Source organism: Pleurodeles waltl, chromosome 5 (assembly GCF_031143425.1).
Source record: "Pleurodeles waltl isolate 20211129_DDA chromosome 5, aPleWal1.hap1.20221129, whole genome shotgun sequence".
In the NCBI taxonomy this organism is placed as follows: Eukaryota; Metazoa; Chordata; class Amphibia; order Caudata; family Salamandridae; genus Pleurodeles; species Pleurodeles waltl.
In genome coordinates, this window is record NC_090444.1 from 1432457590 (window position 1) to 1432463589 (window position 6000).

The window sequence follows — 6000 nt, forward strand, 5'->3', positions numbered from 1 at the left end:
CATGGGCATGAAATTGGGCCAAGATTATTTTAAACTTTCCCATCATATCTCTAATGGTGGATTCGAATGTCTTCATTGTATATTTATTTCACACTTTTGCCGAACAGACTGCTAAACCTGCCTACTGTGATCATATATATCCCATAACAGGATCACTGTTGGGTTAAGCTGTAGTTGAATACTAGTGAGGATGTTCACATGGCTCACAATGTCTTTGTTCTTGCAAGACCACCACATAGGTCGCATAGCACTCTGTCTTTGGCAGTCACTCTGTCACATATTGGAGCCCTTGTATTTGACTACATAATCAATTGGAATTTTATAGCAGCGAAAGCATCATTCATATTCCCAATATTCCATATATGCATTTTTCAAGGGGGGGGAGAGTTTCGTGTGTTGAGGGCTTTGTATAACGATAACCATGATACATCCCTTTGTGCATATACATGTTCTCTTATAGTATGATTTCCTGTTCTTCCCTACTTAACCCCATCTAGCATTAGCCAACTTTTTAATTGTGTGTAGTGTATGCTATCTTTTTGTGGTAGAGCCTTAGTTTCTTTATAAGAAGTAAAATCCTTCAGGTTTCACCAGTGTGGTGAGGTTCCATTGATTGTTTTAGTAGGAATGCCCAAAGAGAAGCCCTGATGTACAAAGAGCATGAGGTGGGAGGGAAATTCAGATAGAGACAACATTTTTATTGCTTTGGCATCTAGTGAGTTGAGGATAGCAAATCTTCAATTTATTTTGTCTGTTGCAACTGGATTTCTAAAATGTTCTGCATTGTGCTACTGTCCCATTCCAGGTTTACTGATAAATGGGCTCCACAAGTCCATCTCTTAAAATTTAGTAGTCACTGACCCCTTTCATAGATTGATTTATGCAAGACTTTTTTAGTTACTGGTGGTTATTAAGTCCTGGTAAAATGTAATATTTACTGTGAACTGTTAACATTTCTGCTGGCCTTCTTACTTGTCATGGTTTGAACCGCAGTTGAAAATTCATTATAGTTCAGTTAAACAATCAATCAGTACTTGTAGAGCATGGCTTATCACCTGTGAGGATATCGAGGAGCTGGGTTGCTGGGCGTAGTCGACGATCCAGGTCTTGAGTCTCTTCATGAAGTCCGTCAGCAAGGGTGATGTTCGAAGGTGGAGAGGGATGGTGTTCGAGGGCTCAGTGGCGAGGTTGTAGAAGGAGCGGCTGAGGCTGAGGCTTTGGCAGTTGCACAGTGTCTGTGCAAGGGCCAGGGAGTCAGAGTGAAGGTTTCTGAATGGTTGGTATAAATTCAGGCATGGTTCATGTATGTTGGTCCTTAGTCCTGGAGGGCTTTGTAAGCATGTGTGAGTAGTTTGCATTGACATCTTTTCTGGACGGGAAGCCAGTGAAGGTTTCTCAGGTCCTGAGTAATGTGGATCCATTTGGGCATGTTAAGAATCAGTGTGGCTGCTGAGTTCTATGTTGTCTGGATCCTTCTCATGAGTATGGTGGTGGTTTCTGCATACAGTGTGTTGCGGTAGTCCACGGCTGGTAATTAGGACTTGCATGATGTTTTTTTTAGTGTATATGAGGATCCATTTGAAGATTATTTGGAGCATATGGAGAGCTTGGAAGCAGACCGAGGACCTGAGTTGATCTGTTGTTTCATGGTGAGTCTGCTGTCCAAGATAATGCTGAGGTTGTGGACATGGTCTTTTGGGAGGGGGTGAGTCCTGAGTTCAGCGAGATACCAGGTATCATTCCAGATGGAGGCAAGGTTGTCAAAGGTCAGCACTTCGGTTTTGTTTGTGTTGAGCTTCAGACAGTTGTCTTTCATCCAGACTGTGACATTCTTCATGCATTGTGTTAGTTGGTCTTGGTGGTGGTGGAGTCTCTTGAGAGCAAGAGGATGAGCTGGGTGTAGGATATGATGTTGATATTGTGGGTTCTGATGGTGTTGGCTAGAGGCGTCATGTAGGTGTTGAAGAGGGTGAAGCTGAGGGATGAGCCTTGAGGGATGCTGTAGATGTGCTCGTCAGTTCCAAGTTGAAGGGGGCTAGGCAGTTTCTCTGCATGCATCCCGTGAGGAATGATGCAACCCATCTGAGTGCATCTCCCTTGATTCCAATCAGATGCAGTCTGTTGATGAAGGCGTGATGGGAAAAGGTGTGGAAGGCTGCAGAAAGGTTGAGAAGGGTGCAGATGTTGTCCGTGACGGTGAGCAGGGTGGTCTTGGTGCTGTGGTTGGCTCAGACACTGGACTGGTAGGCATCAAGCAGGTTATTTTTCTAGTTCGGTGAGCTGCCAGTTGATGGCCTTCTCCAGGATTTTGTCAGGAAACAGGAGCAGCAAGATGGGGCAGTAATTCTGGAGTTCGCTTGAGTTTGTGTCAGATTTCTTGAGGAGGGGTCTCACCTCGTTGTTTCCTAGGTTGTAGAGGTGGTGGGGACAGGGATCAGTTGGTGCCTCTGAGTGGATGGAGTTCATGATGACTGTGATGTCTGGTGTGGGAGTGGTTGGTGTGAGGAGGCTGAGGTCAGTGGGTTGGGGCTTGAAGTTCCTGTAGATGATGGATATCTTGTTGTGGGAGTGATTCGCTAGTGGTCGCAGAATTCCTGTGAGAAAGGGATTATGTTCTCGGTGGCTGGTGGTCAGGAGAACTCTCTGACAATGGTGAAGAATTCCTTTTTGTGGTTGGCGCTAATCTTGAAGCGGTCTGCAGGGGCGTCCTTTCTCACGTCTTTGTCATTGGTAGTATTTGTTAAAGGCTGTCTTGAAAGAGGCTTGGTTTGTATCGTCTTTGCTGATGCGCCGTCTTCTCTCCAGTTGTTTGCAGCTGTGTTTCATTGTGATGAGTTGCGGCGTGTACCAGCTGGCTTGTTTGGTGAATATGCAGGTTTCGGCTGGTTTCATGGGGGCAATTCGCCTGCGCTGGTGATCCATGTGTTGACATTCTCGACCACCTATTTCAGGTTGGTTGCGGCATCGATCCGGGTGGTGTTGAGGGCGTCTGTCCGTTAGGTCTGTGTCACTTTGCCCCCGATGCAGAGGGTGGTGCTGGGAGGGTTGGGGTGGTAGGAGGTGATCCTGTGATGGTGAAGTGTACAATGGAGTGGTCAGTCCTGGTAAGTTCCATGGTATAGCTGTATTTGACTCTGTTGCTGCATGTAAAAATGGGATCCGGTTTATGTCCTGCTGTGTGTGTGTGGGGGGGTCAGTATCCTACTGGGTTAGGCTGATGTTGCCCATTGATTCCAAGAGGCTGGTGGAGTTTGTGTCTATGGGGTCGTCCAGGTGGAACTTGACCTCTCCATGGAAGATTTAATGCTTTGATTCGATGGCAAGTGGAGCGATGAAGTCTGTGATGGCGTTGCAAAGGCTAGTGCGTGGTCATGCGGGGCGATTCTGTAGGTGGGCATGCCACTAATAGTAATTTTGTTGTTTGTGTGGAGTTGGAAATTCAGGTATTCCATGCTTGGCTTCGGTAGTGGTGAAGCAGATTAATTATTTATGGATGATGCCGCCTCTGTGTTGGTGTGGTCCAAGTGAGTCATCTGGTAGCCGTTGGGTGTCACAGTGGCGATGTCAGGGGCAGAAGAGGCATTCAGCCAGGTCTCTGTGATGAAGGTTACGTCAGCTGAGAGGGTGGAGATGGTGTCTCAGACTTCGGTGGCATGTTTACAGAGGGATCTGGCATTTACCAGGAGGCATCTGAGAGGTTCCGGGGTGGGGTCAGTTGGCGGGATGGGCATCCATTGACACCAAGAGATTTTCACTGTGCCCAGTTCATCAGTCCTGTAATGTTGGTCCTAATTCTGTAAGGTAAGTCTGTGTGCAGAGATCTGTGTGTGCATAGAATTAAGCTCCATACCTGTGAGTAATTTTCTGCCTAAATGCAACTCAGTAACTCAGGGTGGAGATTTACACCTATGTAAATCTATGTGTAGGCAAATATGTCTCCAACCTTTCTGATGGATACTTTTACCAGTGGATTCCTTCCCGCTTAAATATACTGGTCACGGGACTGGATCCAGAAATTTTCAGTACCTCTTCCAAGCTGGTAGTGGGTGGAGGAGGGAGGGGCACTGACTTCATGTCAGCACCAAATACAGTGCCCATTGCTATCAAAGTAGCTATGAAAAACCTGCTCTGGCACCCTGGCATCAGTTCATATTTTTCTGCATGCTTTAACATGGATCTAAAGTTTTCTGTATTGCTCTTAGAGACTTCTCTCACAAATTTGGTGCAATGCTAGGGATAACTCAAACCAAGCTTTCCAATTTCAAGCAATGGTTTGATTCAGAAGTTCAGGTGTTTATTACAGAATCCCATGGCATTTTGTTCTGGGGCCATGGATCTGAGCATGTCATAATGGTGTGTGACTCTTGTCTTAGTGGCCATCCCAAGACCATTAAGGAAAGGGAAGGTACGCTATGTATTGCCCAGAAGCAAAATGGTAATCTGGCTTACGTTGACCCAGGCAAGATCAAAGTCCCTTTACTCCCCCTCTTCTTGAGAGAAACACCTCAAAGCAAGCAAAAAAGGCAGCAGCATTGTTCCTTGAAAGGTAAGCATCTGAGTAGTTCTCACCCACCTGCTAAGTCATGGTACCATCTGAAGTTAGTGGTGACCCACTCTTTAAGGAGAGGAAGGCACCACTGGCTTCCCGCCAACCTTCATCCTTTGGGCTCTATCCTGGCACCTCTAGAGTACCTTTTGCCATCTCAGGCCTTTCCTGCGTTCCCCGTTCTTGTTGCAGATTCTCTTTTATTTCTCAGTGCTATGTTTTAGATGTGCAGATAGGCAGTGGTCTCTAATGGAACATAATCATGCCCATGGAATATTTTGGGACCCTGTTCTGGTCCTACCTGCAGGTCCTTCCTGGGTGCTGGATGTCCCTTTTCTTCCTTAGCCTCTGCCTCTGAGCAGTGTAGTGCTTATACTGAGATTTCCCCCGGCGGATCCATCTCTAGCACCACAGGAGACACCCCTTCCCCCAATGCTGATTGCTACACTGCTGGCACCTCAGATACCCCTCTGCAGAAGTCACAAGAAATTGTGCAGACACGCAAGAGGGAGGCTCAATGCCTGATGGAGGAGCAACAGTTAAGGAAAAAGCAGCCAACGGGGCATAGGAACATAATTGGCACGCATTGCACAACATCTTCGGGTCATACTCTGACCCTACACATGGCTGAGATGGTTCACTATGACAAAGACACCAGCAGTGAAGCAGCTAACCTACTCGCTTCCCTGGCCACTCATACAGCTGTGTACATGCTGTTAGACCTGACAGCCTTAGGGAGGTTACACCCAACTTTTTTGCTTGCCTCCCTCCACTTTTTGACACTGTTTTTGCTGGTTTTAGGACTCTTATCAGTGCTAACCAGTGCTAAAGTGCATTTGCTCTCTCCCTTAACACATGGTATCATTGGCTCGTACCCAATTTGCATATTTAATTTACTTGTAAGTCCCTAGTAAAATGCTCTACATGTACCCAGAGCCTCTAAATTAAATGCTACTAGTGGGCCTGCAGCACTGATTGTGCCACCCACATAAATAGCCCCTTAACCATGTCTCAGGCTTAACCATGTCTCAGGCCTGCCTGTGTGTGCAGTTTCACTGCCATTTCGACTTGATATTTAAAAGTACTTGCCAAGCTTGAAACTCCCCTTTTCCTACATATAGGTCATCCCTAAGGTAGGCTCTGGAAAACCCCCAGGGCAGGGTGCTATGTAGGTAAAAGGCAGGACATATACCTGTGTGTTTTATAGGTCCTGGTAGTGAAAAACTCCTAAATTTGTTTTCCTCTGCCGCGCCTTCCCTAAGCTAACATTACGGCTACCCTCATATACTGTTTGAGTGGTAGGTTCTAATCTGAAAGGGGTTAGGCAGGTCATATTTAATATGGCCAGAATGGTAATACAAAATCCTGCTGACTGGTGAGGTTGGATTTTATATTACTATTTTAGAAATGCCACTTTTAGAAAGTGAGCATTTCTCTGCACTTAAAATCCTTCT